At 45.6% G+C, this 20,268-nt stretch overlaps 1 pseudogene; it reads right to left on the reverse strand.

Moving 5' to 3' along the window:
* Window positions 1-1,122: 1,122 nt before the first annotated feature.
* Window positions 1,123-1,240, reverse strand: LOC124597524 (annotated as a pseudogene).
* Window positions 1,241-20,268: the final 19,028 nt, after the last annotated feature.

Genomic DNA, 20,268 nt, shown 5'->3' on the forward strand with positions numbered 1-20,268 from the left:
GGTCAGCACACACGTCTCTCCCGGCCGTTGTCAGTTTTTGTGACCGTAGCCACTTCTCCTCAATGAAGTAGCTCGTCAATTGGCCTCAGAATGGCTGAGTGAACACTGCTTGCCAACAGCACTCGGCAGACTCTGACGTGCCCCATACATGTGCTGGCCAAGCTCAACAGTGCTTAACGTCGGTGATCTGACGGGAACTGATGTTACCTCTGCGGCAAGGCCGTTGTCACACAACTTTCATACTACAAAAAAATACAGTAAAATCATTAAAATGTCAAGAATTATGCAAGTCCTGACATAAATAAGGCAGGTACTAAGATAAAAAACTATACGAGATATTGTCATGAGGGTAATAGGACATTCAATCACTGTACAAGATACCATAATAATTGAAACGAACTACACTTTTATCACTGATAATTCACAATTTGCGAGTACTTTTAACAATCACGTCCTAATGTAACAGGAAAAATAGGATTAAATGGTTTAGTTGAAGGATATTAAAAATGCCAGTCAATAAAACTATAGGCAACTAGAAGTAGCACCTACATCCTTTAATATCCTTCACTGAATACTTAAAATTATAACAAACAGAAACTAATTTGGCGTTAATGAAGTTCCAAACAGAGATCAAAAAAATTTTTTAACGTAGTAAGTAACGTCTTGGGTGATATATATACTGAATTAGTGGCACACGCAATTTCCCAGACAGTTTAAAAAGTGCAGTAGTTAAGCCCCTTCGCAAGAAAGGATACAAGAAATACTTAAATAATTATCATTCAGTTTCGTTACTGACACCTTTTTCCAAAATATTCGAAAAAGTAATACTCGTATACTCAAGAGTATTCTCACATATAAGTAGAAGCAATTTACTTAGGGTACCACAGTTTCTCAATGGAGAACCATATACTCAAACTTAACTCACGCCGTCTACGGACTACAACTGGTTATTCTGTACCATCCGGCCGCCGTGTCATCCTCAGCTGAGGATGCGGATTGGAGGGGCGTGGGGTCAGCACACCGCTCTCCCGGCCGTTATGATGGTTGTCGTTGACCGGAGCCCTACTGTTCGGTCGAGTAGCTCCTCAATTGGCATCATGAGGCTGAGAGGACCCCGAAAAATGGCAACAGCGCATGGCGGCCCCCACGGTCACCCATCCAAGTGCCGGCCACGTCCGACAGCGCTTAACTTCGGCGATCTGACGGGAACCGGTGTATCCACTGCGGCAAGGCCGTTGCCACTTACCTTACACTACATGCCTTAAATAATAAGGTCTCACCAGTTCGTATTTTTTGTGATCTTTCCAAGGTGTTAGACTGTGTAAATTATTTTGCGCTCTGATATAAACCCAAGTTTTATAGCACTCATGGTTTTACACACAACTAGCTTGAGTCATAGTTAACAAACAAAATAAAAAAAGTTCTTATTTTACAAAGTCTAGACGGGCGGAACAACGGAAACAATGTCGAGCACCGACTCATTCTACCTATTGCTGGAATCCAAGTAACGTTGCGAGGTTAGTGAACGCTGACAGTGTTGCAAATGTGGCTTTTGGAACGGTCCAGGCAGACTGCATGGATAGCGAAGATGGTTAAGGGGACCTCTCGTGATAAGCGGGAAATCTGGTCATGTACACTTAAATGGTAATGACAGTACCTGATGCCCCTGACCATAATTGATACAAAGAAAAATATCTAATTTGAATTGCCAAATTAGACCCTCGACATTCTCAACCACGACATGTCACCATTGCCAAGAAATGGAGTACAGAGCGCTTCGTACGTCTGACTGCAAACGAACTTTCGTGTTTACTACACTTGGGATTGCCAGTTAAGATATAACTTTAGTGCACTTTCTCGAAGTTCATTTGTCGATTCCAAGGATCGTAAGTGATTTTTAAAGTGATTGTGCACCACATTGTCGGAGCATATTATTACGTTTATATACACTGCAAGAAGAAAAAGTAGTATACCCGGAAAGACGACGTCGATTTTGATCTGATGACTGTGTATGCCACCGGGGGTGTAGCAGATGTATCGATCACAGTTTCAAATCCTCCGCCAATAGATAGCATAGTGGCTACCAGAGCGCCGTCTGTGCCTACCCTTTAGTAGGGAACACTCTGAGCCAGGAGACTCAGTGTTGTCAAAAAATGAGAAGTGAGCATTCAAACATGCCACGGAAACGCACCCGTTCTTACTACAGCCAAGTGAGTGAATTAGTTTGAAAGGAGGGGTCAAAAAGTATTCTTCCGAGTGGTGGGATGGACTTTCCGCACGAGTTGGACGTGCTGTGTCCGATGTTCAACAATACTGGTATTGTTCTAACACCCACAGACGAGGTTCTCGACACCCACGTAGTGCAGACGCCTCTCAGCATTGTGGTATCGTTAGGGCAGCAATGGCAGATCGTGGAGAATCAACAACACAGATGAGGGAGCGTGTCAGCTAAGACGTTTCATCTCGAACTGTTGGGACCTGTTTATTAGCAATGAGACTACGGGAACGCACACCTCAAGCCCGACTTTCACTCACACTACAGCATCGATGTGCACAGCCAGACTGGTGCTGTCAGAAGATCACTTGGGAAATGGAATGTTCCGCCGTGGTCTTCGGCGATGAAAGCAAATACCGCGTGCACGCAAGTGATGGTCGTTTGCGCTTATGACGTAGACATTGTGAGGGCTGTCTCGTAGATTGCATTCGTTCAAGACACGCTTGTCCCACCCCAGGCTTTATTGCCTCGTTGGTGGTAGCCTACAATTCTCGTTCACCTTTGGTATTCCTGGAGGGGACGCTAACTAGCGCTCGGTACGTGCAGAATGTTGTCAGACCCGTTCTTTTGTCTTTCTTGCAACATTAAGGTGATGTGTTGTTCCAGCACGTTAATGCTCGCCCATGCACTACCCGTAAAACTCCACGTACTCTGAAAGATGTGCAGCAACATTCCTGGCCAGGACGATTTCAGAACTTCTGCAATCGAGCATGTGAGGGATGTGATTGAACAAAAAGTTACTCGTCCGATTCGTTAACCGACAACTCTTACAGAACTACAGGTCGAGCAGGCGTGGAATAATGTATGGTAGGACAGTATTCACCATCTGTACGTTCGACTGGATGCCAAGGTCAGCTCCTGAATTGCCGCCTGTGGATCTACACTGTGTTAATATGGGTGTTTCAGTATGGGTCGATACCTTGCTCGTCAGAACCGCTTGTGCTACTGATCTATAAATGTAATCGTTTCTCGTACTCTGTATGCAATGTTGCAACAATAAAATTTGTGTGAACTGGAGACTTTTAAAAGCATGAACTAATTTTTTTCCGGCAGTGTATATTTGTTATTATTGTCCACTGCGGTAATGAACGGGTTGTACGTAGATTGGAACTTAAATAGTGGCAACACTGCTGTGGAGACACTATGCAATGGAATCTACTATTATCGCTGATAGCAAACGATTTTGACATACCTGCCTTACCTCCCAGAAAATTGACTCGCCCGCCCCACGTCACCGGCGTGTTTACAACCGAGGGAAACACAGTCACTTGTGAGCGAGCGGTCTAACGTAACGGTATCATTATGTTTTCGAAACAGGAACAATGGAGTTGGATCAAGATTGAATGCGCGAGAGGTCGTACAGCACGGCAGAGTCATCAAGGTCTTCAAGAGGAGCGCGGGGAATCGGCATTGCCGTACAGAGCAGTGGCACGTCGGGTAAAAGCCTTCAACGAAGGTCGGCAAACTGTGGCAGACATGCATCGGGCAGGTCGTCCTAGCGCCTCTGAAGAAGAAGTGCATGCTGTTGCCGCGTTAGTGGACAGTGTTCGACGCCATACGATGAGTGAGCTCGCCCACGAAACCGGTTTAGCGAATACGACTATGCTTCGCATCCTGAAAGAACGCCTGGGCATGCGAAGAATTGCATCGCGATGGGTTCCGCAAGACTCGAAGGAAAGCCAGAAATTGATGCGTTACGACGATGCTAAGTGGCACTTGGAGCGCTATGAGCGCCGTATTGTAACACTGGATGAGACATGGGCCACATCGTACGAGCAAAACTGAAACGGCTATCCAACGAATGGTTTCATTATGGGTAGGCTTGAGAGTCGAAAGTGTGTCAGAGTCTCAGTGTGGTGAAAGTTATGGTGATTCTCGTGTACGACTGTGATGGTGTTATCCTAACGCGTTACGTTCCTCCACGGAAGACCGTTAGTCCACAGTATTACTGTTCGTTTTTGGACCTGCGACCAGCTTTGAGAAAGAAGCGGCGACACTTTCTGCACAACACACCCACCATTTTGCTCGACAATGCGCGGGCGCATACAGTGCAAGCTGTGGCTGCTCTGTTCGGTCGATGGGACCGGAAAGTAACTGTACCATCCACCATACTCCCCGGACTTAAGTCGTTGCGACTTGGATTTGATTCCAAAGATGAAGGAACCACTTCGTGGAATTCACTTCAGAACTGTTCCAGAGATTCAACAGGCAGTAGACCGCTCCATTCGCACCATCAACAGAACAGGCTCTGCTAAATGTATACTAGGCCTTCCACATCGCTGGCAACGGGTTCTACACAACACTGGTGACTACTTTGAAGGACAGTAACAGGCGGGAACATGTAACTCTTTTGTATCGGTTGTGAATAAATAGTTGCCACTATTTAAGTGCCAAGCCTCGTGTATTAACCTTCATAAGTTACACGTAACCCTTAAAAATCAAATTCAAGTGGCATATTAGACTCAGAAGCAAGTAGCAATAATATTCTGTCTAAATACAAAATTTGTTCCATACAAGCGAGTATGTAACGGTAACACCGAACACCTTAAATGGCAATCGATGCTAACGTTAAACCTCTGCGAGGAGTTTTTGAGGAAGTCGTGACCGTGAGATAACCTAATGGTGACAGAACAATCAGACTGGGATTCGTTTCCGAAACACTCCAGCAGAGTATAAGGAACAGTAAAAAGAGGTTGAAAATACCGCTACAGTTGTAAAGTTCTTTTTTATTATCACTCTACCGGTTTCGGGCTCTTATACTCCCATCTTCAGGTGTCGTAACTTGGTGCTGTGACCCCCGAGCGGCGCAGTGGACGTGTACAAGGCGCGGTGTGCTACCTACGAGCGCAGTAGACAGGCGGATCGGGAACAGATGTTCTCCCAGTACAAAAACATGTTGTAACATTACATACTAATGTCGGTCACCAGCCTAATTAGGCCTTCTTGTGTCAAGCAATATAATAACCTTCCTTGACACACACACACACACACACACACACACACACACACACACACACAATAAACTCCTTCTTTATATCTGGTCACATTGCAACACAGTAACCTACCTTGCAAATAAATGTACTACTAACTTTGAAGTCAGACAAACAAATGGCCAATGAGGTAGCAAAGAGTAACATATGCCTCTCAAAAACACGTAACCTAAATGAACTAGATACAGCAGGTTATAGAACCAATCACCAACACACATTAAACAGGAAAGAGCATGAAGTGATACGGATTTAAATCAAGGGGTCTGTTAATGATCATACTCTATAACATCATTGCTTAGTACTGGGGCTCTATGCCTGTGTATTAACCCAACTTGCATTAGAATAGCTAACACAGTAAATATTTCTTTCTTAAATTCGGTTTGAAGTAATTAAACAGAACGCAAATCTAATTGCGCTGGCTCTGAAGGAGCCTTTGCTTTGCTTCATTAAGTAACTAGACTAGCACATGGTTTTGAAGAACCATCCTCGTTGACAAAATTACACAAATATGTATGAGCGACACTATCTACTAGGTCATTTATATATATTGTGAAAAGCAATGGTCCCATAACACTCCCCTGTGGCACGCCAGAGGTTACTTTAACGTCTGTAGACGTCTCTCCATTGATAACAAATTGCTGTGTTCTGTTTACTAAAAACTCTTCAATCCAGCCACACAGCTGGTCTGATATTCCGTAGGCTCTTACTTTGTTTATGAGGCGACAGTGCGGAACTGTATCGAACGCCTTCCGGAAGTCAAGAAAAATAGCATCTACCTGGGAGCCTGTATCTAATGTTTTCTGGGTCTCATGAACAAATAAAGCGAGTTGGGTCTCACACGATCGCTGTTTCCGGAATCCATGTTGATTCCTACAGAGTAGATTCTGGGTTTCCAAAGACGACATGATACTCGAGCAAAAAACATGTTCTAATATTCTACAACAGATCGACGTCAGAGATATAGGTCTATAGTTTTGCGCATCTGCTCGACGACCCTTCTTGAAGACTGGGACTACCTGTGCTCTTTTCCAATCATTTGGAACCTTCCGTTCCTCTAGAGACTTGCGGTACACGACTGTTAGAAGGGGGGCAAGTTCTTTCGCGTACTCTGTGTAGAATCGAATTGGTATCCCGTCAGGTCCAGTGGACTTTCCTCTGTTGAGTGATTCCAGTTGCTTTTCTATTCCTTGGACACTTATTTCGATGTCAGCCATTTTTTCGTTTGTGCGAGGGTTTAGAGAAGGAACTGCAGTGCGGTCTTCTTCTGTGAAATAGCTTTGGAAAAAGGTGTTTAGTATTTCAGCTTTACGCGTGTCATCCTCTGTTTCAATGCCATCATCATCCCGGAGTGTCTGGATATGCTATTTCGAGCCACTTACTGATTTAACGTAAGACCAGAACTTCCTAGGATTTTCTGTCAAGTCGGTACATAGAATTTTACTTTCGAATTCACTGAACGCTTCACGCATAGCCCTCCTTACGCTAACTTTGACATCGTTTAGCTTCTGTTTGTCTGAGAGGTTTTGGCTGAGTTTAAACTTGGAGTGAAGCTCTCTTTGCTTTCGCAGTAGTTTCCTAACTTTGTTGTTGTACCACGGTGGGTTTTTCCCGTCCCTCACAGTTTTACTCGGCACGTACCTGTCTAAAACGCATTTTACGATTGCCTTGAACTTTTTCCATAAACACTCAACATTGTCAGTGTCGGAACAGAAATTTTCGTTTTGATCTGTTAGGTAGTCTGAAATCTGCCTTCTATTACTCTTGCTAAACAGATAAACCTTCCTCCCTTTTTTTTATTCCTATTAACTTCCATATTCAGGGATGCTGCAACGGCCTTATGATCACTGATTCCCTGTTCTGCACATACAGAGTCGAAAAGTTCGGGTCTGTTTGTTATCAGTAGGACCAAGATGTTATCTCCATGAGTCAGTTCTCTGATTAATTGCTCGAGGTAATTTTCGGATAGTGCACTCAGTATAATGTCACTCGATGCTCTGTCCCTACCACCCGTCCTAAACATCTGAGTGTCCCAGTCTATATCTGGTAAATTGAAAATCTCCACCTAAGACTATGACATGCTGAGAAAATTTGTGTGAAATGTATTCCAAATTTTCTCTCAGTTGTTCTGCCACTAATGCTGCTGAGTCGGGAGGTCGGTAAAAGGAGCCAATTATTAACCTAGCTCGGTTGTTGAGTGTAACCTCCACCCATAATAATTCACAGGAACTATCCACTTCTACTTCACTACAGGATAAACTACTTCTAACAGCGACGAACACTCCACCACCGGTTGCATGCAATCTATCCTTTCTAAACACCGTCTGTACCTTTGTAAAAATTTCGGCAGAATTTATCTCTGGCTTCAGCCAGCTTTCTGTACTTATAACGATTTCAGCTTCGGTGCTTTCTATCAGCGCTTGAAGTTCCGGTACTTTACCATCGCAGCTTCGACAGTTTACGATTACAATACCGATCGCTGCTTGGTCCCCGCATGTCCTGACTTTGCCCCGCACCCGTTGAGGCTGTTGCCCTTTCTGTACTTGCCCAAGGCTATCTAACCTAAAAAACCGCCCATCCCACGCCACACAACACATGCTACCCGTGTGCCCGTGTAGCCGCTTGTTGCGTGTAGTGGACTCCTGACCTATCCAGCGGAACCGGAAACCCCACCACCCTATGGGGCAAATCGAGGAATCTGCAGCCCAAACGGTCGCAGAACCGTCTCAGCCTCTGATTCAGACTCTCCACTCGGCTCTGTACCAAAGGTCCACAGTCAGTCCTGTCGACGATGCTGCAGATGGTGAGCTCTGCTTTCATCCCGCTAGCGAGACTGGCAGTCTTCACCAAATCAGATAGCCGCCGGAAGCCAGAGAGGATTTCCTCCGATCCATAGCGACACACATCATTGGTGCCGACATGAGCGACCACCTGCAGATGGGTGCACCCTGTACCCTTCATGGCATTCGGAAGGGCCCTTTCCACATCTGGAATGACTCCCCCCGGTATGCACACGGAGTGCATACACTGCTGCCGTATCCCTAAGGGGCCCCATTACGCGCCTGACGTTGGAGCTCCCAACTACCAGTAAGCCCACCCTCTGCGACCGCCCGGATCTTGCAGACTGAGGGGCAACCTCTGGAACAGGACAAGCAGCCATGTCAGGCCGAAGATCAGTATCAGCCTGAGACAGAGCCTGAAGCCGGTTCGTCAGACAAACTTCTGAGGTCATCAGTCGCCTAGAACATAGAACTAATTAAACCTAACTAACCTAAGGACATCACACACATCCATGCCCGAGGCAGGATTCGAACCTGCGACCGTAGCGGTCGCTCGGTTCCAGACTGTAGCGCCTAGAACCGCACGACCACTCCGGCCGGCAAACGGTCACAGGTTTCTTTGATCTGCGGGAGAGTGTTGCATAAGATTGAAATAAACTAGCAGGCTCATTAAGACATACTATCCTCAAAATGCCTGCTTACGAAGTTTGAATAACCGGGAATATACTGCAACCCCCTGCATATCGCTCTTATAGAGATCGTGAGGAGAATATTAGAGTAATTACAACATGCACAGAAGCATTTAAACAGTCATTCTCCCCGCAATGCAGACCTCCAATAAAAAATTCTAATAAGTGGTAGGATGGGACGTCTTCTCTGCATACAATAAAAAAAATGGTTCAAATGGCTCTGAGCACTATGGGACTCAACATCTATGGTCATCAGTCCCCTAGAACTGAGAACTACTTAAACCTAACTAACCTAAGGACATCACACACATCCATGCCCGAGGCAGGATTCGAACCTGCGACCGTAGCAGTCACGCGGTTCCAAACTGACGCGCCTAGAACCGCACGGCCACACCGGCTGGCTCATATAATTCACAGTGGTTTGCAGAGTAGCAGCAGATGAAAAGTAATGATCACATAAAACAGTGTTGGGGTACGCTCGAAAGCACTTAGGCGTATGACGATTTCTCTCCGTTAAGAACAACATGCCGTGCGGAGAGGCCGCGTGGTTTGAGGCACCATGTCACGGATTGCGCGGCCCCTCCCACCGTAGGTTCTAATCCTCCCTCGGGCATGAGTGTATGTGTCGTTCTTAGCATAAATTAGTTTGAGTAGTGTGTACGTCTAGGGACCGATGACCTCAGCAGTTCGGTCCCTTAGGAATTCACAGACTTTCGAACATTTTTAAGAACGATATATTCTTCCACGAGTTGTGTACAGAACGACGCGTCGCCAGTCAGCAAGGAATCACTGCTCTCAACAACCCGGTCACATATGTGACGTAACTGTTAGCGAAGACGTTGCATGTCTGAAGAGGCGAGCCTCTCGCGTGGTTTGGCGGCCCGCCAAGTGGATCGCTGCGCCGGCCGTGGGTTATTTCGGACGCTGCGGGTCCCGCAGAGGTGGCCGACGGACGCACAGTGGCCAGGTGGGCGGCGGCGTGGCGACCGGCCAGAGACCAGAATACCCCGCCCCGCGGCGACAACAACTGCTGACGTAGGCGCCGCGGTCCATACAAGTGCCGCCGCGAAGCGCAGCCTGCCACTCCCATCCGCCGCAGTTGTACTGCGCTGGTATGCAGGCAGCTACGCGGGAAGAACGAGAGAATAATCGCATGCTCCAGCCGACACAGCATTCGGGTTTGCATTTGGATTCATTTGATTTTGTTACATACGCATGAAAACCTACCGTCATCTTGAAAAGTTAAACAAAATGTCCAAATGCGTGGGTCACAACATTCTTACTTTGAAACTTATGCTCGAACCGTAAGCGACCCGGGATTTGAGGTCATCTATCTCTGACACCCAAGGGGCTACGCGCTGGAGAACGTCGCTTACGGAGTCAAGCTGAGATTTTTCAGGTCACTGCAGTAGGAGACACTTCAAAACGACTCGTGTGTATGGCCAAGGAGGTAGAGATGTTGATAAGGATATGAGACTGTGGGTGGCATTATTGGTCTGCTTTTAATGCTTCTTCACATGTTTACAATGAACATGCAGAAAAGCATAGACATTGGTTTACAGCTCGAGTATTAAGACTCAATTAACTCTTCTTAGTCTTCTGAGATTTTCCTACAAAATACGGTATGTCTTGCATCCGAGTTTCCATCTACTTCTATCCTGCCAGTCCTCTTCTTGCGTGGCCCCGTCCTGCATCGGACAGTTCACTCCATCGTTCCAGTGTAGCCGAGGTCTTCTTGTTTTTCTGTGTCATGGAGGATTCCAGTGTCGTATTTTAGAGGGCCATCTTCCCTCTGGTATTCATCTAACACATCCATAGCACGTTAGCAGTTTATTTCCAGTTTTGTCTACAATATCTTTTGTAATTACTATCTGTTGTCATAACACTTCATTTCTCATTTTGTCACTTCTTATTACTTCACAACTTCGTCACAAGACCTCCATTTTCATTGCCTTTAATTTCCTTATTGAGTATGGAGGCCACCCACGGTTCAACACAATGCAGAGCAATGATCCCAACCATAGTTTCGTAAATCCTCTTTTTAAAATTTTTTGACGTTTAATCCAAATAATGGAGTGTAACTACTTAATTGCTACGTTTCTCTTTTGTAGTCTGTGCTTTATTTCCTTGTTGCTTCCTCGTTTATACGAAATGATTGCCCCTAAGTATAATTTCGAATAACTCAACTGACGTAAGCGTAAATCACAGATAAGGCTTGTAATCTCACGCTATTACTTACCAGTTACTAGAACAAACGGCTACGCCGGCCTAACACTATTTTTAATAGGTCACACACAGAAATGTATGGTATTTCATACCGCGAATTACGAAAAGGAGCCCGTTTTGTTTTTCAGTAATCGAATCCCTAGATTCAGCTGCACGTCACAGTAGAAGAGAGAAACACATACAGTTACGTATAGACAAATGTAGAATGAAACTACTAACCTCAGCACTGAAGTGCACACAGAGAAGTTTTACAAGTCCTTTTCAGCGTACGGACTTAGCTCTAACAGAGTCCCTTTTTTGCGTCCATCTTGCAATCGGCGAGCCTGAAACCAGCCGTTTTATTAATGCGTGTGATCGACTACGAAATGACGACTGCGACTGGCACTCTGCCTCTAGCGTAGTCACCAGGCTTTGAGGTTAATATTCACATCTAGATATTTTTTTCTGGCAACGCTTCATGGTTTCGTCACAAAAAATTCTAGAAAGAGTATTACCATGACTTTCAGCCAATTTACAGACACGGTTCCCTGATAACGTAATCTGACTCGGAAATCTGAATAACAACAGCAGTAGTCGCGTGGTGTAGCCGCGTGGTCTCAGGCGTCTTGTCGCGGTTCGCGCGGCTCCCCCCGTCGGAGGTTCGAGTCCTCCCTCGGGCGTGGGTGTGTGTGCTGTCCTTAGCGTAAGTTAGATTAAGTTACATTAATTAGTGAGTAAGCCTAGGGACCGATGACCTCAGCAGTTTGGTCCGATAGGAACTTACCACCAACTTCTAATTTTCCAAGAGCAGTACTTTCGCGAGTGCAAAGCGAATTTTATTCAAAGTTTCTGAAGGGAACAGGTTAGTGAGTCTTTAGCCAGGAATACTGCAGCATTAATGAAAAGACGCGAACGAACCGTATTTTGTAGACGACACTCGTGCAAGACTGTTTCCATGTGTACTATCTGAAACTAAGTACTCAGGGTAAGAACTTTCAAATCGTAATAAACAATGGCAAAATTTATATGTAGAGGCTACTCTGACCACGTCAGTGCTTCGAACTGTTCATATCAGCAAACAGCATACCGTCCACTCGCCTGAAAGGTGAAAGGCAGCAGAAGAGTGCATGGCGAAACAAAGCAGGTGCATTACTTACTGAAGTAAAGCAGTTAAAAGGGATCAGGTACCATAAGGAAACTGTGTGCTGGTGCAAGCATGTTATAGAAAGCTGCATGGGGATACTGCAGTGAAAAGACGAGTGCAAATTTCGAGAACATTATTTACGTAATACACAACCCCAAGTGAGCGATTGCAATTTGTCTCAAATACCGCACGATAATCATTAGTGACTTACTTATTTAACGAGACCTACAAAATAATACGATGAAAGATTTCTTCCTACTTTTAGGTTCAAATGGCTCTGAGCACTATGGGACTTAACATCTGAGGCCATCAGTCCCCTAGAACTTAGAACTACTTAAACCTAACTAACCTAAGGACATGACACACATCCATGCCCGAGGCACGATTCGAACCTGCGACTGTAGCGGTCGCGTGGTTCCAGACTGAAGCGCCTAGAACCGCTCGGCCACATCGGCCGGCTACTTTTAGGTACAAGAGAAAGAGTTTGAACGTGACCGGCATGTTAATCACAAGTGATTAGATAGTTTGCTTCAAAAATTATCACGAAGGAACGCTAATTTTCAAGAAAATTTGAAAAACATAAGCGATACTAAAATGTAAAATTTATAAACATGGATCACAACCACTACGATATGCAGCAAATGAAAGTGATACGCGTGAAATGCTCAGATGAAGCCAAAAGCATTAAAAAATCTCACCAAAATATGTAAAGTTATATGATTAAGCCGCTGATCTCCATCATCTGCCCGAAAACTAACACCGGAATGCCCCATTACTCAAAAGCCGACCTCACAGTGGCTTCCTGTTCTGAACACGTTGTATGAAACTGACATTTTCTCCACGTGCACAAGGGTTGCCTCCTGCAGCCCCTAGTCCAGGAGTTCTGCGAGACATCCCGTAGGCGGTTACAAAGACATGATGTCATACACAGTCCGGCAGTGTAGCCTGTCATAACTGCTTTGAAAGAAAACAGATGACTGGCGAGCATGTAGCCGATGTGTTTCAGAGGTAACGTAAAGCACTGAAGCACTTGCCACCAAGACTCTGAAGGCCGCCTTGGATGCGATGGAGTCATGTCCTGAGGAAGGTATACACCGAGGTGACAAAAGATGGTATGATAGCGATATCCACATCTACAGGTGGCGGTAGCATCGAGTACACAGGCTCTAGAAGAGCAGTGCATTGTGGAGCTGTCGTATGTAGTCAGGTGATGCACGTGAAAAAGTTTCCGAAGTGATTACGACCACATGACGGAAACTAACAGACTTTGAACGCGGAATTTTAGGTCGTGCTACAAGCCTTGGACATTCCATTTTGGAAGTCGTTAAGGAATTCAGAATTCCGAGAAGCACAGTGTCAAGAGTGGAGTGAAAATACCAAATTTTTGGGGATTACATCTCACCACGGACATCACCGTTGCCGACGGCCTTCACTTAACGACCGATGTCAGCGGCGTTTGAGTAGAGTTGTCAATGCCAATAGAAAAGCAATACTGCTTGAAATAACCGCAGTAATCAATGTGGGACGCATGACGACCGTATCCGTTAAGACGGTGTGACGAAATCTGACGTTAATGGGCTATGGCAGCAGACGACCGATGCTAGTGCCTTTCTTAACACTACGACACGGTCTGCAGCGTCTCTCCTGGACTCGTGACCATATTGATTGGACCCCAGACGACTGGAAACCGTGGGCTGGTTAGGTGAGCCCCGTCCTCAGTTGATAGAGCTAGCGCAGACCCCACGAGGCCAGCTTGTCAAGAAGGCTCCATAATGATGGGGGCTGTGCTTGCATGGGGTGGACTAGGTCCTCTGGTTCTACTGAACCCATCATTGACTGATAATGGTTATGTTCGGCTACTTAGAGACCATTTGCAGCCATTCATCGACGTCATGTTTCGAAACAAAGATAGAATTATTATGGATAACAGTGCGCCATGTTACCGCTCCACAAATGCTTACGATTGGTTTGAAGAACATTCTGAACAGTTCGAGCGAATGATCTTGCCACACCCAAATCACCTGATATGAATCCCATCAAACTCCTATCCAGCATTTATGGGAAATAATTGAGAGGTCAGTTCGTGCATAAAATCCTGCTCCGGCAACACTTTTGCAGTTACGTACAGCTACCGAAGCAACATGTCTCAATATTTCTGCTGGGGACTTCTAACGACCTGTTGATGCCATGCTATATCGAATTGCTTCACTATGCCTATCAAAAGAAGGCCCGACACGATGTTAGAAGGTATTCATGACGTTTGTCGCCTCGGTGTCTAAGCGGCGCAGAGTGGAATGTGGAATCATTCTGGCGACGATACGAGCCGGAAATGGGGAAATTCGGTGAGATAAGCGACTTTCAGAAATAGCGAAAGTGGTCGGATGCCGTGGGCTCCTGTCGTGAGGATATAGGCAAAGTGGTCGAAGGATGGTGAAATTATGAGTAGGCAACACTGTGTTCGACGTCCGTTCAGAATTGGTTCAAATGGCTCTAAGCACTATGGGACTTATCTGAGGTCATCAGTCCGTTAGACTTAAACCTAACTAACCTAAGGACATCACACACATCCATGCCTGAGGCAGGATTTGAACCTGCGACAGTAGCAGCCGCGTTGTTCCGGACTGAGGGCCTAGAACCTCTGGGCTACCGCGGCCGGCCGACGTCCGTGCTCCATCACTTAATTTGCCCACTTTGTAGATCAGATAGGCGGCGATCCGTGTCAGAAATTTTTCAGAGTACATTACTGGTACATGCACATTGTTTCGGAGCACACCATTCATCGGGCACTGTTGATCATGAGACTCTGCTGCAGAAGAACCCTACGTGTTGCCATGATGATGCTACGACATCATGAGTCACGACTGCAGTTGGCACGGGATCACTGGGATTCAACTGTGAATCGGTGGAGACGTGTCGTCTGGTCCGACGAATCGAGTCTCTTGTGACTCCATAGCAATGGCTGTGCCGGATAGGCTGTCGTACTAGCGAATGGATACTCTAAACATACATCGTACCACAGACGCAGACCACTGGGAATCGTATGGGCTACAATCTGGTTGTAACCGAAAGCACCATGAGAGCCGTAAACTACGTGAACAACACTGCGAACTATATGGATGCCTGCATGATTTGCCTTTCCTCTTTTTTTACATTTTGGTTCTCAATTCTTTTGGAGCTGGTCGGGCCACTGAGAGTGGCAACTCTATTGGGCCGAAGTACTAGCTACGTAATGCTGTGTTGGCCCTAATTATTTATTGACACGGAGGAGAGCTTAATTTTATTTCTCCTAACACCTATAAATTCGTATCTAAATTGAAGTCGCCTCCTAGCACCTGTTTGTATGGTAGGCTATTATCAGGAACTGCTGTAGCGATTTTGATTTGGTTTTCACTAGTAGATAGACTAATTCACGAGGAAGTCTTTTGTATACATGTAATTTCGTACAAATTCTTTGACGTACTATATATTAAAGTTGTGAAAACGGTGCCACTGCTACCTACCGAACAGCTTCCGTAACTCGAGAGAACAGCAAATTCGCATCTTGTGTGATGATTTAGTGGTAGATCGTTCGGCTGGGAACGGACGTGTTGTAGGATCTGATCCCTGCCACGTCAATTTTTTGCACTCTGCGTTTTAACCTAGCATTCACCTATCAATAATGTGGAGATACGCCAAAAACGAAGCGTCACAGATTACACGTTACACTGCAGCCTTTTCGCCGTTTGATAATTGATTACCATTTCGTAACTGGTTGGGGACATGCAAGTCGCATATGTGACATCCAGTTGATTGCAGTAGTTTCAGAACAGCTGAATAGCAATAAAACATGCTACTCGGGAGTCCATCAACTGTGGTTTGGTATTCATGCGAAGAGTAAAACGCCGCCTGGGATGCAGCTTTGCTTCGTTTATTACGAAGAAAGTTTTCAGCAGAGCAGAAAATGATTGTACTTCAACCTTCGTACCTTCCTTGAGTGAAAGTGGATGCGAACACTATTCTCTGCGTGATGGGGCGAAAGGTATTATTTGATGGGACACTTTCAAATAACAAAGAAAACTGGTTTCGGAAAACCACTCCTGGCGGGAAAGGGAGTACGCCTTCTAAGGATCATAAAGACATGGGCACTATCTTTTTGAATGAAATTCAGAAATTTCATGCGGGAAATGCCCAATATTTCGAAATACTTCTACAGACGGTTGAGAGTGGCATTTCGAAATGTGATGACAATTTGCCAATTTCTCCTTCCCTCAGACCACCAGTAGTAATGCGCACTCTCATCAATGGCAATTTTTCGAACATCTCTCGATGACTTAGTCACCGTAATATCGTAATAGACCAGCAACGAAAAGATAATCACTTGATCATCAGGCTGCGATGTGAGATTTACACTTTGAAATAATCAAATATTTTTAATCAGTAGTTTCACTGCAGTCGTTCGAGAAAAACTGCCTAGCGATAAAACGTCTGGATCCAAAATATGTTGTGTTTTATTTATTTTGCTTCAAATAAAACATTTTACGATAAAATACTGTATGAACTTCAACAACTTTGCTAAGTTTACATTCAGTACTTTCTTTCGGCAACGCAGCAAATGAACCAAGTTTCACCTTCGTGCTTTCATCGAATCAAGCCTACATGTGAGCACGATTCTTTGCGTGGCATAACGAAGAAGTCTGCCATAAAAAGATTGCGACAAAGAATTGTGAGTCTCAAAAGTGCATCACACTAATGCTAAATCTCGTAAGAAGTGTGTTGTAATGTTTTTTCTTATATTTGTGCCACGTCAGACAGCCTTACTATACATTGAATCATTCACACATTCACACACACACACACACATACACACACACACACACACACGCACACACACACACACACACACACACACACACACACACACACACACACTCACACACACACACACACAGAGAGAGAGAGAGAGAGAGAGAGAGAGACAGACACACACACACACTGGCATCCATGATTGGTACAGTATTTACATTGATTGCAAATTTATTACTATACATCACGGTGTGCTCACGTCATTGCCATGAGATGTCAATCCGAAAGCCAATTTAAACACATAACATTCATGCCTTCAGCCAACTTTCATTGCATGCACTTCTTATATCACGCGAGTTGTGTGAAAGTGATGCCATTCACTTACTTGACGTTGGTCTCTGAATATTATTCGTGGTCCCCAAACAAAATACGTTACGCCAGTCAATTCGTCTGTCCGTAGATACTTATTACTACCCGTGCGAAGCCAGGCCGAATCACTAGTTAGGAAAATACACAGTCGGAAATAGTTAGTACTTCCTGTCAGAGGTTTAAAATTCGCTCGAGATTTGTTGTTACTACAGTGCATATGGAGGACACGTAATAATTACATTTACAGATCAGTAGCAGAAGCGGTTTTGAGATACCAGTTAATGACCCATCCTGAAATAGCCATATTAGTACGTGGTGTATCCTTCATGGGAGGTATCCAGTCGGTCGAACTGATGAAGAATATTGTCCTGGGATACGTTATGGCACACATGCTCGACCTGATCACGTACATCTGTAAGAGTAATTGAATGACGTGCTCTACTGGATACAAGTCTGGAGATCGTGGTGGACACAGTAGTTGCTCCACGTCTCGCAGAGCACGTTGTGTTTCGTTGTCTGTTTGGGTGCTAGTATTATCCTGTTGGAACCACACATCACCTTCCTCTTGGAAGGACGGCAAAAGAATGCATGTAGCAACATTCTGCAATTGCCGAGAGATGGTTTGCGAGACCTGTAGGGCATCCCCCCATAGACAATAAGACACCTTCCTCTTGGAAGGACGGCAAAAGAATGCATGTAGCAACATTATGCAATTACCGAGAGATGGTTTGCGAGACCTGTAGGGCATCCCACCATAGACAATAAGGCCTGGGGTGCAGTAGGTGTGTCTTGGACGAATGCATTTTACGAGACAGCGGTCACCAGTTCTACGTCGTACACACAAACGACCATCACTTCCGTGCAAGCGGAATCTGCTTTAATCGGTGAAGACCACGACGCGCCATTCCAAGTGATCTTCTTACGACACCAGTCGAGCCATATATGTCGACGCTGTGGCGTGAGTGGAAGATGGTCTAGAGGTGGGCGCGCCATAGTTCCACTGCTAATAAGCGGTTCGCAACAGTTCGTGCTGACACGTCTGCGCTCACAAGCCCTCTTATTTATCCTGTGGTAGCTGTACGATCCGCTACTGCTGCTGCCCTTGCAAAACGACGATCCCGACGGGAGTCTGTGCTGTGTGGACGTCCAGAACCTCGATTATGGGTGTGAGAATGTTCACGTGACCACTGACACCAGGATCGTTGCAAAACAGAAGCAACAGGTCCACGTTGTGTGGTAATTCTCCGAAATGGCTATCGCGCCTCTCGGAAGGCCACAATTTGACCTCTCTCAATCTCTCTCAGTTGGCTGTAGAAAGCACGAGCCCGTCTTCGTGGCATGGTTATCAGCTTACTTCTCACTTTTGTACCACACAGTGCCTTCTGGCTGTGGTCATTGCCTATGGCGTTTGGTTGCTATGCCACTACGCTATCTGTTGGCGTACGGCTTTGAAACCCTCACCAGCACCTCTAATATCTGTCAGGCGGCATATGCCGTCACCGGATGAAAATTTTCGTCTTTTCCCCAGGTGTACTATTTTTTTCCGGCAGTGAACCTGGAGAGGCTTATGGGGACAGTTTCGGCGTGCGAATTACGAGAAAGGGAAACATAAAAAAATTCTTATCGAAATTGCTAGTGTTTCCACCGTTGGTTCTATTTTATTGCGGCAGTAAAGTGTTCCATGAGTCGCTTCCTCGTAGGAGCTAGATGTTTTCTCCGATGGCGATAGCATGTAACTGCAGGCTAATTGTCAGTGTCACAAAGCTAGAATCTTTCTACGAGCAAGGAAAAGGAAATATCCGTTGTGGACCAGACGGCCAATCGGGACTGACGGGCTACCGTGACGTCCTGATCCATGGCGTTGTTTGGATGCGTTATGGAGGGGTGTAGTGTCGGAAAACCGGTCTGCAGGTCGTTCTCGGCTTTCTAGATGTTGGAGCCGCTACTTCTCACTCAAATAGCTCCGCAGTCGGCCTCACCGAGCTGTGTGAATCCCTTTCCAGCCTTCTCAACAAGAAAATTGTAAAGTCAGTACTGTGAATCGAAACCGGGTCCTCCACATAGCAGCCAGATACACTTCCCACCGAGCTACGGAGGCGACAGAATCGTGCTAGATGTTTTTTGGGGGAGGGGTCATCAGTCTTCTGACTAGCTTGATGCGATCCGTCATGAATTCCTCTCCTGTGCCAATCTCTTTATCTCAGAGTAGCACTTGCAACCTGCGTCTTCAATTATTTACTAGATGTATGCACTTTTTGCACTCTACGGCTCCCTCTGAGTACCATGGAAGTCATTCTCTCATATCTTAAGAGACATCCAATCATCCTGCCCCTTGCCGGCCGCTGTGGCCGGGCAGTTCTAGGCGCTTTAGTCCGGAACCGCGTGACTGCTTCAGTTGCAGGTTCCGCAGGTTCGAATCCTGCCTCGGGCATGGATGTGTGTGATGTCCTTAGGTTAGTTAGGTTTAGGTAGTTCTAAGTTCTAGGGACCCGATGACCTCAGATGTTAAGTCCCATAGTGCTCAGAGCCATTTGGACCATCCTCCCCCTTCTCCTTGTCAGTGTTTTCCACATATTGCTTTCTTCTTCGATTCTGCGCAGAATCTTATCAGTCCGGTTTTTCCACAGTCCATGTTTCGCTACCATACAACGCTGTGCTCCAAACGTACATTCTCAGAAATTTCTTCCTGAAATTGTCTGATACTAGTAGACTTCTCTTGGCCAGGAATGCCCTTTTTGGCAGCGCTAGTCTGCTTTTGATGTCCTCCTTGCTCCGTCCATCACTGGCTATTTTGCTGCCTAAGTAGTAAAATTTCTCAACTTCATCTACTTCGTGACCACCGATTCTCATGTTAAGTTTCTCGCTTTTCTCATTTCTACGACCTCTCATTACTTTCGTCTTTCTTCGATTTACTCCCAATCCATATTCTATATTCATCAGACTGTTCAGTCCATTCAGTAGACCGTGCAATTCTTCTCCACTTTCACTCAGGAAAGCAATCGTGTTACAGCGGTAGTGAAACACATTTTTTTTTTGA

The sequence above is a fragment of the Schistocerca americana genome, chromosome 2 (assembly GCF_021461395.2).
Source record: "Schistocerca americana isolate TAMUIC-IGC-003095 chromosome 2, iqSchAmer2.1, whole genome shotgun sequence".
In the NCBI taxonomy this organism is placed as follows: domain Eukaryota; kingdom Metazoa; phylum Arthropoda; class Insecta; order Orthoptera; family Acrididae; genus Schistocerca; species Schistocerca americana.